We start from the raw sequence: 15,820 nt of genomic DNA on the forward strand, positions 1-15,820 counted from the left end.
AGAAATCTGATCAATTTTATCCCAGTCTTTTTGTGTACCACTTCGAATGTATGAGATTTATTTTTCTATTGGAAAAAAAATAAACAGTCTGAAAGCATTAAAATTGGTAGATTTTAGTAATTTTACAGTGAATTGAATCCCTATGTCATAGTATCATTAAAAAATTTAAGGATGGGTCATGCAAATTACTATATGCTTATTGATAAGACTCACACATTTCTGTCTGGACACTCTTCAGTCCATCTGCTGACTCCTAAATGTCTGTTTCACTTGAGACAAGATGTCTACATACTCCAAATTTCAAATGCTTTGATGTGGATTTTGGGTGGATTGAGGGCTACTGTTTACCACAGATTCACAAACTGAGACTGGTTTATTTTATAAGTGATAGAGATTCAAATGGTATTTTTTAAATGCAAGAATAACATGGCTTAGCGTGTCCATATCTGGTGCAATGCAGTCCCTGTACATATAATATGCTGCAGCTCTAATAAAAATTATTGAAAAATCTTTAATGAAAAGAGAACAATATACTCTATTATAGTTCTATAAATATGTTTGCTTCCAGATGTTTTGCATCTTTTTTTCCTCAAAACTTCAATAGTCCATAATAATTTCTTTCAATTACATGTTGTTGCCTTTTGTTCAAAGGGTAAGTACTGTGCTGCTTTAACTGGTTCTTGGTAGACAATTTTACACACAGCACATTCTCCTTGTAGCTACATTCATATATTTTTCTCTTAAAATTGTAATTCCCTATTGTAGAATAATTAATTTAGAATTTATTATTAGTTTAATAGTAAAGTATTTTTCTATACAGAATAATGCAATAACCTCTATATTATGTAAGCAAAAAGATATGCAGAAAGGTTTACATTACATATAAACATATATACTGCTATTTGTAAATAAAACTTTTTTTGTGATTAAATTAAAAAGTAGTATAATTTCAGGCTTATAATGTAAATATTGTTTAAACTGAAAGCATTCAATATTTTGCTTACAGTATATTTTTAGGGGTAATTTAAAATGTGTAGCTTTAAAGAAAAAAAATTTCACAGATTTATAGTGGGTGAGCAGCTGTTTCCACATTGTTAGGGCACAGAAGTTCCAATTGCCACATTAATCAAAGTATTGAGACTACAAAATCCATTTCATTTAATCTCATTATTGAATAAACAGCTCTGTAGTGATGCCTATTTGTACTTGTTTCTCTAATAAAAATGCAACTGTAGCTCTCAACAGAAATTAGTTTTAATTATTTAAATGATATGAATTTGTCAAACATAAATAATCTAACACCTGGTTTGCCTCCTCGTTTTCTAAAAAAATGTGTTTCACGAAAACTAGTAGAGGATGATAATGGGGAAAAACAAAGGTAGGTCTATGTATTTATTCTGATTCTATTAATTCTAAAAAAGAGCTAATGTGAGTTGATTACTGTCTAAGAGGGTGGAAAAGTAATCTGTCTTACTGCTATGCAAGGACACAACAGAATACAGCAAAGCAGAAGGATGTCTCACATACACTGGTTCTGTTCAACTCACTTGTCCTGTGCTCCTGTCTGAGAACTGGTGACGATGATTCACAGCTTAGCAATCCTTCTTCTGAACACAAGGATCACGTAACCAAGCGATACGTGGTGTAGGTTTTAAGACACTTAATCAAGATGCCAAAATCTGCCATAATAGTCACCAGTTTCTATGGTTTAACAAACCTTCTCAGGCAAAAGAAAGGCTGAATTTCTCTGTTTTGTCTTTGTTTTGGTAACTTCATTTCAGGAGATCTGCCTGACCTTAGAAGAGGAGTACCCTAAGTGTCAGAAGGGTATAATATCTTATGTAAGCCAATTGGTAGATCTCTGAAAATGGAGATCCATTTGTTTTCACCACAGGATAGTATAATTGTGTTTGCTGTTTCTGTCTCATGCTACGTTTTGTTTAAAAATATTTGGTATTTAAAATTCTGGATATCCTAACACACTACCCTGAAATCATTTATCATTTGGTTGAGGAAATATATAATCCAGTTGTGGTTATTGGTGGTGGCCTCATATGGCACTTCAAGCAGTGATAATTTGTATTACTTTCTGTATATTAAACAGTTCTTTAATATTGATTCTGTTTGTGGTGTATTAACTGTTATCCTTTCTTGGTAAAGAAAGTGTGCTAAGCAGATAGTTACTGTCTTAAATCAGCAAGGCAATTTTAGAGTCACATGAAGCTATTGAAACCTACCACTCAGTAGTTTGTCTGCCAGATTAATCATCTTTATTGTTCCTCCTGGAGATGTGTCTCTTCCTTTGTGCAAAATATTTCCAGTAGGCAGGCTTATAGTGAGAACTTATAACACTCCCAGGGTATGATTACGTGACCGCCACCGTTATCATTGTGCCCTACATGTTAGTAACATAGTTCAGGGTTTCAGAAATATTTTTTTCAAATGCAAATTGCAGATTTTTTCTTAAGCATTTTATATTTCATAGTGCATTTTCTCTCCAAATGTTCTTATAATTATTTTGTGTTAGTAGTCCCTCCGTGCTTTTAATTTAAAAGTTGCTATACTCAATTTTTTGCATATCAGCTTGGTTTTTTAAACCACTTGCAATTGTTGCAATTATTGTTAAATAATCAGTAAATATACTACAGGAAAGTACTGTGAGACTACCCCAGTTAGTTTTGATGTCATTGGAATTCAATTAAATGTCTGTAGTGAAAATAAAGTCAAAGAACTCTGGTATGCAACTACTCAACAAGAATGAGAACTGTATTTTGTTCTTTTTATTCTTATAATAATTTTATAAATTTGTAACTTGAAATTATATAAACTAAGAAAAAGGCAAGATATTTTTAAAGCTCCTTTTCTACATCAGAGGACATTAGCTTGTAATCCAGATACATTAAATAATATAAGTAAAATCATAATATTATCTTTGCTGATACTAAACCTTCATCTTACTGAAGATATTATCATGATAAAAAGACTTTTAAGCAAAAATTCAGGACAATCAGGTTTCATATTTGTATCTTTGAAACAAGATGAAATATCTCAGTTTTTCAATATATTTCCCTAAGTAGGTGGAGTTCTTTGGTACTTAATATGAGCTCTTAGGAAAGTATGTTTATGGGGAGAAGCGGGGGAGAATTCACACTAATATTTTTACTCAAATGTGTTGATAAAAAGTAAATACCACTTTAAAATAATTTGCTTGTTTCTCTTCTAAAAGCCTACTTGGCAATATGTCACATTCCAGACTTTTTGAAATGTTATAAGAGCCTTACCTGGCAGCAGCTATTCTTGCTACAATACATTATTCCTCTTTCTGTACCTAGAGGATGTAGCACACATCATTGAAACATTTCAGTTTCTGCTGTGCATGCTAATTTTAAATTCAGATTGAAGCTTTGAGAATTTTGAGCTTGAAAATACAAAATGTAAACAGAAGAGGGCCATAGTTGAGAACCTGTTTTTACATGACAGTTGATGAATACATCAGTGATATTGTTGCTAGTCTTCCTGTCTATTTATATGAACATTTTAATTATACACATTGTAACCCAATACAGCTCAAAGTTCTAAACAGTTTGTATCCAATTTGTATATAATGATTTAATTTGCAATTTTCCTTCCTTTGAGTTAAAAGAGTTGGTGCCCTGTGATATTGTCTTCATACTTTATATTACCACATAAACACATGTAAGCATGAGCAGTTGCAGACTGTGAGATGTAGAGAAGATTGAAGAAGCAGTAACAGTGTGATTTTACAAAGTCACAGGACTCCAAAAGTATATCATACAGATAGGTTTACAAAAAGAAGAAAATATTTTACTTTTGATTATGATGCTTCAAAGAAAAAGTGTATTTTCACCAAATTCTCCGTCATATGCTGTCAATGAACTCAAACCTCACAGAAGTTTATTCTGGTTAAAAAAAGTGTTTTCATATGTCTTGTTATAATCAATTTGCTCTCTAAAATTCAGTTCATTTTTTCCTCCCAATCAAATGACATCACTTGCTGTACAGTGAAAAAAAGGGGAAATCTGAAACAAAGGCCGTTCCTAATCAGACTGTATTACTTACTGGGAGCCAATTTGATTGCATGTGACTAATGCATTAATTTTATCATTATTGTAGGTCATCAAGACAAATAATGGAGTGTCATCACTAAGTATAATTTTAAGTGAGAAATTGGATTGTTTTTTGCTCCCACCATCAGTGGGCATAGTAGAATTCCTGGCATCCATGGGTTTATTTTTCTCCACTTTTGCTGTATGCATTTGTCTACATTATGTGGAAGCAGAACTCCTGATGAGAAACACTAGTTCCAGTTTTAACTGAAAATGCATATTTCTATATACAAATAATAATAAAAAAATCCTTAATTAATGTGTTTAGGCAAAGCTCAAGTGGGTATAAAAAAAGGACTCATTGGTGAATGAGCTGGCCAAATTTTCCCACATGTAGGCAAGTATATCACTTCTATCTGCAGATTTGTATCTCAGTCAGTAATGTTACTCACAGGTTAACTATAAAGTTCACAGAAGCTTGGTGTGGCTTGGTGGGCAGTCTGCTTTGAAGGTGCTAAGCTGCTCTGGATTGGTGACCAAAATTAATGTAGAAACCAGTAATAGCTGAAGTGATGAATTCCAGCCTAAGGGAGCAACTCTATAAATATATTAATCAGAAGACATATTTATGGTATTCTTATTTTCCCAGACTGAAGGCTTAGAAGAGAAAAATCTATTACAGAAAACCTGTCAAAGGGAGTTAAGTGTCCCTAAAGTTTCCAGCTTTGCCTTTATTTGAATTCCAATGAAATCAAAGGAGATTTTTGTTAAAGTGAAAACCCTGGCAAGAAAGCTATGACTTCTAGGAATAGTGAGGGGTTATTCTGTAAAATTTGGATGGTATGGTTGAATCTCCTTTCATCAATACTTAAAGTGGGGAGTACTAATCTGGAATTAATCACTAATTGGAATTATTAACTATGTCAATCAATCCTGCTCAAAGTTCAGTGTTAATAGATGGACATTCCTCACTGGGGTAAACTTCCGATAGACATGCCAAGCATAAGACTTGAAAAGAATTTACATTGTTTATATAGGGGGGTATGCTCCAGAAAAGAAATATTTTCCAGAATCACACAGTACTGTAATAAATTAACATTATGATTAGTAGTGTTTTTGTTAAAAACAATTAAGTGTTGCCATTTCAATTTAGACACGTTTATCCTAAATGCTGTACTTACAGAAATCACTGAGCAAACCCTGATGATTGTTCTTCTATAAAACTCAACTTCCAGCTCTTGCAAAGATAGTCTGTAAGAATTCAACAGCAATGTTTTTTAATACGTATTCTCCTACTGCAGCATTTTTCCAATATTGCATTTGATATTGTATTCCTTCACAATAAAGAAATATTGTTATGGGTGTGCCCTAAAAATGCTTCTATAGTTATTGTTAAAGCATTGGATGCATACAGCAGATGTCATCCTAATATGGCATTGTTCTGGAATGACATCATCCCTGATCTTCTTGCCTTTAACATAAAATAAACTGATTGATCTAATTTTGTTTTTCACTTGTAATATCAGTAACAGAAAAAAAAAAAAGGTCTTTAATATCTTTAATACAAAGAAGGTGAGTGTGCAAGGTTGAATCATTTATAAAGATGCTTTGGAGGACAGGAAATGACTTGGTTGGCTAATATTTATATATTTATTTGAAGAAATACAGCTGTATGTCTCTTTAAACTACCTGTCCATTTCCACACACTCCCAAAGTACATCTCCTTAATTTCAAAGTGGGTATAAGAGGATAAAGTTAATAAAGAATCAAATATGGCCTCTGTAACTAAATTTTGATAGGTTTATCTATCTTATCTGATAGACAGAGCAAAGCACCTAGCATAGTAAGATGCCACACAGGTTTGTGAACTGTAGAGTAGGCAAAAAAAAAGGCAGTAATGCTTCCAGTGTGTATACATATTTGTATATGTTTATGGTTTTTGCAGAGAACATTTTCCTGGACTGCACATCATTATATCAAAGCCAAAATGTTGTGTTCTCCCTGCACAAATATTTCACACTTAATGAATTGTAATTTTGACAGAGTTTGGTTTAATCAGAATTTTTCTGTCTAGCTTGCTTGAAATAAGAATGCAATTTCTACAGGAGTGTTCAGAAAACTGGAACTGTCTTAGGAGGGTAAGTTAACACCTCCCATATCCTGCCTCAAGGAAGCAGCAGAGATAATTTTGGCTACACAGACTCTAGGTTTTGTTTAGAAATATAAGACCAACTGTAAATAATTTTAATATCAGTGTTTCTGAAAATGATTGAGTAACACTTCAATTGCAAGATGAATTACCACCTGAGAAGTCTTCTTTAAAGTTGCAGTATGTTGTGATCACTGATTTTTACGAAGGATCCTGACTCCTGAACCACTTGCTACAGTGTAACGCAGTGTCATAACTGTGCTATTTAGGGTAGAGACAGTAAAAGTCAAGCAAGTCAGCCTAAGCCCATTGTGTCTGGGAATTCATTCTATCTGCAGGAAAACAAAATAAAGCAAAGGCTCATGTCACTGACACTTACAAGTCAGGCAATTCATTCCTCCTTGGAGTCTTCCTCATCATTTTTTCCCAGATGGATTAAAAGACAAGTTTCCTCAGTGCAAGGTCCAAATGTGAGCTATGACTACACAGTGTAGGGCAGATATGTTTTGAAAGTTTATTTTACAGTACTTGAAACTAATGCCCACATTGGCAAATGTCTTTTAGCAAGCCAGCATGAACCTCACAGAAGCACAGTGTTAGAATACTGTCGGCTTAGGTTTTGCAGTTATTTTCTCTTGACTTAGTTCAAAGGAGAGCACATGCATGAAAAGTTTTCTCCTACATTACCAGAGATTAGTTGGAACTCTGACATTCATTGTGGCAAAACTGGAACTGTTTAGAACAAAATTCTTTTTTCTTCACAGTCTACATAAACCTGTTAATAATGTCAAGTATTAGTCATGAAGTTGAAATAGCTCTGGAAATGTTGAGAAAGATGATGAAATTTGAAAATGCAAGTGCTGTATGAAAGAAGGTGTAAGTCAGTTCATGCTAATAAAATGTCCTGGTTACACAGCAGTTCTTCATTATAACAGAGTGTTTGCAGCAATGAAGCAATTGGTAAACACCCTCTTTGTAAATGGTGTGTCTTGGGAGGAAAAAAATTTCTGAAGAAAATAAATTATCTCCATATCTAAGTGCCTCCTTGAAGTATATGAAGCTATTCTCACTGTTCAAGCCAATCTCTTTTTTTCAGGTAGTTTTATTATTATATAGACTCTAATGAAATGAATATTAATGGATTGAAAGAGTCTGATAAGTTATTCAGCATAAAAAAAAAATCTATTTTTTTGTTTCATGAGTATTGTAAGTCTTAAAAAACACTGTTCTCCCTACATCCATCAGTGCTACTGAGGTTAAAAAGGCCTCTGTGTAAGAATCAGCATAATTAGGTCTTACGTGAGGAAAACACAATAAAACTGGAAGTGTTATCACTTTGATTACCAGTTTTGCATTAGTGTGCATGTTGTATAATGTGTTCTTCCCACAGATAAGGCATTGTATGCTGGTACTTGTCTCAATGAGGTGAGTGGAATTTGCAATTCAGTGAGACTTTTTAGAGATCAAAGCAAAGGACAAAGGCATGTGTAAAGGGACATATGAAAGAAAATATGACTGAGTGCGACATTATTCCTTCTAGGCCCTATTCCATAATCAATTTGAATAAGTTAATTGATGTAGATACAGTTCAGCCTGGCAGAGATGATAATCTTAATTAGGAAAAATGGTCACACTGCAGGGATGTAGGCTGCAACTGGAGGTGCACTTGAAATAAAGATCTGATGTTATCAGTTGCGGAAATTGTTTCTAGCTCCTGCATATAAGGCTCATTTATCAAAGCCCCAAAGGCTCTGACAGTTAGCATTGTACAAGTCACCTTTAAGGCAATACTCTGATGCCTTGTTAAGGAAATACTGTTATTCCTGCCTGTATGCTTTCCTATATAGAGAAGTCTAGAACTCAACCCACATACCTGTCCCCAGGCTTGAGTATGTAAGATGTTTTTATCACATGTAGCTAACTTAGAGGTATATCCCTTGTATTTAGGAGCGATCAGGTAGTTTTGTATGACAGCCTGTGACTGTTTGGAGATACTAAATTTCTTTCTGAGCTTCATTAGTACTTGCTTCTTCATTTTCACTATGTAGCAGTGGAAAGAATTCTTTGATAACATTGTTCTGGTGACCTTGTTTGATAAATTCACCTTTGTCAAAAGGACAGTTCCTTCCTACCACATTTTTACAATAGATCCATACAACCAAAATATTACAAAGTTTTTATGATTATATGCTCAAAAAAATTATCAGTAGATGTCACTTTAGTGATATAACACCAGTTAAAAATTTTTAAAATACTACAATTTGAAGCACCTGCAGTAAAGCCAGAGAATGGAAATTACATTACTTGGCCTTTATGTAATTCTGTATTCTATTTTAGAGGTTTACATATGTCACTACTACCACTGTGGTGGTGAAGTATGAGCACCTCACCATTTCAGACAGATTCATAGTCACATTGCTAAAATTCTGCTTTTACCCCATTCCACCAAATGAAAAAAAAATAAATCTACTCACAAGGAGGCCCCGTCTAGATCTGTGAGAGAGCCAGTTAGAACATTTCTACCAAAAGTAATCACACCAGATGCAGAGAAATCAAGTAAAAAAGCAGAGTGAAGTACAAGGAGCAAGAACAAAAGCAGAGTGAAAAACCTTATGGTTTGCTATGCTCCTAGCAGTGAGCTCTGAGAGCATGGTAATACACATAATAGCATTGATGTAGGCAAAGTAATGAGCAAAACCCAGCTATTTCTAGCATAATTATTTAAAATTAGTGAAATAAAAAAATGAAAAAAGAGCATACATCCACTTTAAAAAAAAAAAGGAAGCAAAATCACATTAATTTTGCTTCCAACTAGTATTTCTAAAATGAATTAAGAATTTTTGCACTATAACACAACCATAAAGTTTTAAATGCTTGGTAGAACAATGATTTCTTGGGAGAGAAGTGTGATGCGTATTGTAGTGCAATAATGTGAAAAAAACTTATTTTAGAATAAGTCAGTTTTCACTTCCACTTTGCATTCAGTAATGTTATATGTAATTTAGCACAGGTATATGTACATATATATATATATTTTGAAAAGCTAAAATTCTGCTACTTTCCATCATCAGAACCATTAGTCAACAAAATTTCTTTCATTTTCCTCATCTTCTCCTTGATCATTTTTAAATGAACAGCATTTTAAATTTGTGCTTTGAAAAACTATTTTCCCATTCAGTGGAAGTCTGAATAATTAACATATTCTAGAAAACATGAATTTAAACTCTTAGTTTTGCTACTAGTAAGGCAATCCGCTTGTCCAATTTCTTTATAGAAAAGATGGCTATCAAATTTACTACCCCATTACGTTCTCTAATTAAGTCTTCTAATGCATGAGCTTGCTGACCCTGAAGATCTATGGTCAGGAGCATGTTTCAAGGCAACAGTAGTGCCTCACTGTAAATCTGGTGGCCTGCTTAAGTTCTCTGCTGCATTCCCTAATGCACACTTGCTGATAACTAATTTTTTTCAGCTTAATTTTGCACATCTCTAGATTAGCACTCTTCATTACTTCCTCTGGGAAGTTTTCTTTTAGGCAGTCATTTTTCATGGCACCTGATCTAAATATTCCTTGTCATTTTTCATTTACCTCCTTCATATTTTATAGCTTTTTCTCTCCTTGACAACTTGATAATATTAAAGAAATTGAATAGATGCTCTCACTAAACAAAAGTGAATGCAGGTTCAATGATGAAAAAAGAGAACAAATTATCTCAATTATCTCTTTTCTTCTTCACATTCATGAATAATTCCCACACAAAAAATGGAGCAAACTTTCATTAGGTCATATATGTGAACTGATTACAGTTTGGTCTCAGGCAAATAGCAAGAAGTCCTTCAGAGGTACACACATGCATTTGAGAACATTAGAATACAAACTTAATCCAAAAAATACAAAGCCTGTCCTCTCAGAATATATTTCATTTTCATTCCCTATGATTTGCTTACGACTGAAAGAGTCTAAGTATCTCCATAACCACGTGTAGCCTTATGTCTGTCCCATGTGTAAAGGATCAGCTATGACAATACTAGTCACTGGTTTCAGAATTAACACAGGGAAACCTCTTTGCTGGCTCACATTTATACCAATATTGCATTGACTCAAGCAAATTATACAAGGCAATTCAGTTAAACTAGTGAAAACTTATCTGGAAGAAGGTACGCCAAATTTTCAGTAATTCTTTCCTGATTTAGAGCAGGATTTAAGAGCATCCATGTAAGAGATAATATAAAAGTATATTTGGTAATGATTTTATTTAAACCAAACTAAAAACCATGTTTCTGCTTTTTCCATCCAAGGTCAACAAGTTCTCTCAAGGCACAAGAGATTTCAGACCTAGAGTGTAAGACTCAGCAATAATCTGATTTGGGAACAAGATGTGCTGTTTCTTTTGTGAGCCACTTTTCAGAGCCTTAAGATCTAGTTTGGAAGGTACCTGGGCAATTACAGACTGAAATAGGCTTTTTGTTTTTGGAAACATCTATTAAACTCATGTTTAATGCTTTTGAGATCACACTAGGCATCCATCTACACCTTCATCTACACCTAAATAATCTTTACAAATCCAGCCTTTAGGCTGGGATTTCATTACTCTCTCTGGTTTTGAAGCAAAGCTAATTTAGAGCCCCACTTCCTCAGGCAACTTGTCCTCCCTTTTCTCATCTGAAGTTTATAGCATTTCCAGTCTTATAGTAAAGCTAATAAGGCTTGGAGGCATCATTTCCAAAATCAAATTTTAAAATTGCTAAAAATGTTCCAAGTACAGTAAATAAGAAGAGCAGTATTTTGACACAGGCTGTTTCAATGCAGTTTACCCTCAGACAGCTTTATCATCACAGGTGAGGTAACAAGCTGCAGCACATGTGATGTGTTTCTTGAAGCCAGGTTACTTATTCAGTGCTTATTCCTTAGTTTTCTGTTTGTAAAACAGCCATCTAGTAGAAGTTCCATAGCAAGTTTTTAATGACTGAATTCCTGATAATGTGTTTTCTTTATTTATTTTGTCAAAAAATGCTATAGGAGGTAGATATTTTCTGTCTGTAATATCTTTAAATATTTCCTTATTTATACATTTTATACACTATGTGTTTTTTGTTTTTGTTTTTTTTTTATTTAAAAGGGGCCTGATCGAAACCAAGAGATGTGAAGGAAATTACTGTGATGAGTTTTGGAATATCACCTCAGAAATTACATAGCAGAATTTTCATGAGCTATAATTAGTCATCCTTTCTAGTGAGCTGTTTCAAAGTCTTTTACAGTTGATTTTTTACAGCACTTGTCAAAGATTGTTAACCTATGATATGATCTTTTCTAAATACAGGATAGTACATAGCCCTCAGAGACATTTGCTCATTGCATGCCTCTAGGGGTTAGACACTTAATGATATCCTATCAACATCAGTGAGAATAAATGCAGATTGTACCTCATCAGTTACTGAATCATAATATCACATCTTTTTTGAAGCTGGAAGAGAACTCTTGAGACTATAGTGCAACCCCACTGTTCAAGCAAGGTCAATCAAAGCTTTTGCTGAATTTCAAAAGATTCCTATCTGCTCAATTTTCCATTCTGTTTATGTCTCTCTGAATGGTAGCACACCTATCTAATGGCTAGTATATTATAGCCATTTCTCCAGGTTTTGTACCAAACCTGATCAGGATAAGCCCTTCCCCATCACACATATCATTAGTGAGGATGTTAAATAGTTATGGTGCCAGTATTTTATCCCTGGAGTATGCTTTAGTGACTGACTTCCAGCTGACACCCGACCACCCCTCCTCCAAGCTAGAGTCCCAGCTCTCTGTCTTCCTATGGAAGGTGCTCCAGTCCTTAACCCCCTCTGGGACCCTTCCCTTGGCCCTCTCCACTGGCTTCATTTCTTCCCGGTACTGAGGAGCCCAGCACTGGGCACAGATGAGTATTGGGAAAGGATCACTTCTCTGCACTTGCTGGCAACACTCCTAATTACAGCCAAGGATTCCTTGTCCTGCTTTGTCACCAGGGCACATTTTTGGCTCCTCCTTAACTTGTTTTATGCCAGATTCTCCAGGTCTTTTTCTTAAAACTGCTTTCCAGCCAGTTGGCCCCAAAATACATTTTTGCATGAGGTTATTTCTCCCAAGGTGCAGAACCTCACATTTTTCTCTGTTGAATAACGGGAACAGGCCAAAATCTGGGCTTCTGATGACCAGGGTAATGATTCTGCTTTTTGCCCTAGTCCTGCCTCTTAGGATCCTGATTTTCACTATCCCTGTTTACTGCGGTCAAAGGATGTCTCTGAATTCCACATCCCTGACCACTTCTTCCCTGTTTTAAGTATTTTGCACCACTCCTTATTAATTCCTGGACCACCTGTGTCAGAAGCTGTTGTCAGTGCAGTTCAGAAACCTCCCAGTTTGCTTTTCCTAGCTACGTTGTCTTTTAGCAGATGTCAGGGTGACATGTCAGGCATAAGAACCAGCAACTGGGAATATGAGACTTCTTCATGTTGTCTGACAAAGATCTCAACTACTCCTTTCCTATTCAGAATGACCTCTTTTGATCTGCCCACCAGTTCCCAATACAGCAGCTCTCAGCTCATCACTCATCACGAGGCGGAGCTCCATGCATTCCAGCTTGTTTCTCACACAAAGGACAACTCCCTCTGGCATTCCCAGCCCAGTGGTTCTTAAGGGGCCTGCGTTTGTGTTTTGCAGCACTCTGTTGTGTCATCTATCCCACCACATCTCCATTGTTTTAATGAGGTCATAATCCTGTAACTGCACATGGACCCCCAATTCTGTTTTCCAGTCTGTGTGCATTAGTGTGCAGGTATTTCAGGGGGCATTCTTCTCCCCATGAAGAGAATAAGAAATTCCCTCACAAGACTGTGGCACAAGCACTTCTTTATTTACATCCCTGTGCTTCTGGAGATCCCACTTCAGCAATTTTGATTGCTATGTCCCTTCTGTTCACAGAACCTCAGATCCTTTGCCTGCCTACCCTCTCCACCACTTGCTATCATGAAGGAAAGGATCAGCAAATATTGTCATGCTCTTTTCCAGATAAATTTTAACTTGTTTAGCCTCCTGTAAAAATCAGCAGAAAGTAAAATTTCTGATAAAGAGGTTTTTTTATTTATAAATTTGACACACTTAGTACATTACTTCATTGCTCTTCATTGACAGAAAGATTCAGGGACTGGAGCTGTTAAGTCTTGCTAAAGTTGTTAAGTCTTGTTCTCAAACAAATCTTCTAGGAAAACCAAGGTTTTACTCAAAATATATTGCAGTATTTGAGTCACCAATGCATTTTCAGTCTATTTTCAAACTTGTATTGGATTCACACATTTATTGGGCAAATCTGATTGGTATAGTTTCCTATTAATAAATTACAAGCTTTCGTTCTGTATTATTGCTTGAGTAATAGCCCTCCCAAATGCCACTGTGGTGTTTTCTTGTGGTCTGTCACATTGAGATAAAACTTTTTCCTCCCTAGTGCTATTTCACATCTTAGTGTTGTAGTTCATAATTGCTGCAATTGTATTATCCTTTCTTTATATATGTTTTGAAATATCTAAATTTGATGTGCTGAAGGCATTTAATTTTAATCAGTAAGCTAGGATTAATAATTGAAATTCAGTAGAAAAAACATAATTTAAAATGTAAAACAAAAATCCATTTAAAATTACATTTAATATTGGATTTACTAGTTTCTATTGTTTTGTTATAAGCAAAATTGTATATGGTTGACTTTGTCAATGTATGGCAAAAACCTCAGATTTACAAGGAAATTAGAATATTCTTGATAATAAGTTGCATTAATAATAATAAATTAGTATCTTCTCTAGATAAAATGTTTGTTATCTAAGTAATACTTACTGTAGAAATGTTTAACAGTTTTGCACACAAAAAAAGATATGTTTATCAGAGTCCACATTGGACTTCATAGTTGTAATATATTATCTGAATATTTTGTGGCTTTTTTGTGTTGGTTGGGGTTTTTTTAAATTTATTTTTTCCTTTCAATAAGAAAGATAAGCTTAATTTAAGCTTAACCATTTTAGAGGCGACATTCTAGTATATAGGTGGCCAGCATTTACTGAAGAAGAAGCTGTGAAAAAGAACAGCTAACTAAATACAACTCAAATATCTTTAGAAACTTGAAGTCCTCTGTGTAACACACAAATTGCCTGCATAATTCAATCCATGTGATACAGAGGAAGGCGCAGTCCTCTGATACTGTAGTTGTCTTCTACACAACAATGTAGCTGTCTTGGTGACTTTGACAGCCTGAAGTATGTAATTTTTTACAGTACAAATTTACCTCTTTTAGAAAGAAATTGGCACAAACCAGTGCAAATATCATGGGTATGTCTAGGCTAGCCAGAAAGACAGCCCAAATGGATAGAGCATTTTTTCAGTCTCATGGAAGAGCATATTTTCTGTTGCCTCCCTTTGGGTCTGAATGGATGTGTGTATCACAATTTAAGATACTTCCAGAAGCTATTCACTTGTCAAAATCTTGTCTCATAGAGCTCTCAAAAAATCTATCACCTACTTACTGATACTCCCACTTTCTAATGTAGTAACATTAGGGATTAACACATCTGTGTTAGTGCCTGCTGGAATTTGAAAGTTCATCCACGTTCTAAGGAAATATCACTAACTAGCACAATAAGTGAGCATTCTAGGATAGGAACTGCCCTGCTTTATTTAGCATTACAAGTTATTGTGTAAGGTGTTCAATGACACTAATATTCAGTTCTTACTTCTCTCCCTAGTGGTTGCTTTTACTTACTGTATTTTTTTTCTTTGACCCAGCAATCATTTAATTATACTGTGCAAAATAGAACAACTTCAAAAGAAATTTAAAATACCTTTCACTAGTACTTTTTGCCATCATTTGATGACTAACAGTCACTTAAAAAAATTTTAAAAGCAGGGTATGACAAAAAAACTGGATTTTTATAAATTGGCTGAGTACATTAACTGTTGAGTTAATTTATAAAATAAAAAATAAATTTAATCTCACTTTCTGTTCTCTTTTTAGGCAGAAATAAATGTGTGTTCACAATGCAATTTTCAAATGAGTTCCATATGTGACATATTGGAATATGCAACTCAGATCACAGGGGCCATACATCAGAGAGAAAGCAAGCTTCTGAGGTGTACAACCTAGCTGCAAAAATATGGGCACATGAGAAACACTTGGCTAAAATCTAGGTGTCTAGAGAACCTAAAAATTAAAATTAAAAAAACCACAAATATCTTCAGAAATTGCTAATATTCTTGTTTCCGAGAGAAGTAAATAAGCATTGTTCTGAATTTAAACAGGTTCAGTGCTGATTACCTGTAATGTGCTTGCTTGAGTGCTTAGATATTTGCATGGGTTTGAGCCAACTACTGAAACACAAAGTACATGTTAAGTAATGTTTAAGGTAAAGACACGAAAGGCTCCAGTCCACATGTATTAGCATTCACTTTTCTGTAAATGCTACTTCTGATCTGCAGTTCCCCAGCAGTATGATTTAATTTGCCACTTGGCTGTGAAATGTTACTCTACACTGAGATTAGGTGTCCTTTCTGAGCATTGGTACAAATGCAGTAAGAGTGAGTTGCCAC

General features: G+C 34.7%; 1 protein-coding gene across 5 annotated transcripts in view; it reads left to right on the forward strand.

Annotated features, from left to right (window-relative positions):
• The window catches only part of NOVA1 (NOVA alternative splicing regulator 1), a 145,629-nt gene extending 145,527 nt beyond the window's left edge, over positions 1 to 102 (forward strand). For all 5 annotated transcript variants that reach the window (XM_039704718.1, XM_039704719.1, XM_039704720.1 and 2 more), the window contains one exon: positions 1 to 102. This exon is cut by the window's left edge and continues 4,636 nt beyond it. The gene's annotated coding sequence lies outside the window, so the exon portion shown is untranslated.
• The last annotated feature ends 15,718 nt before the right edge of the window (positions 103 to 15,820 follow it).

The sequence above is a fragment of the Passer montanus genome, unplaced genomic scaffold, assembly GCF_014805655.1.
Source record: "Passer montanus isolate IOZ18808 unplaced genomic scaffold, ASM1480565v1 scaffold18, whole genome shotgun sequence".
In the NCBI taxonomy this organism is placed as follows: domain Eukaryota; kingdom Metazoa; phylum Chordata; class Aves; order Passeriformes; family Passeridae; genus Passer; species Passer montanus.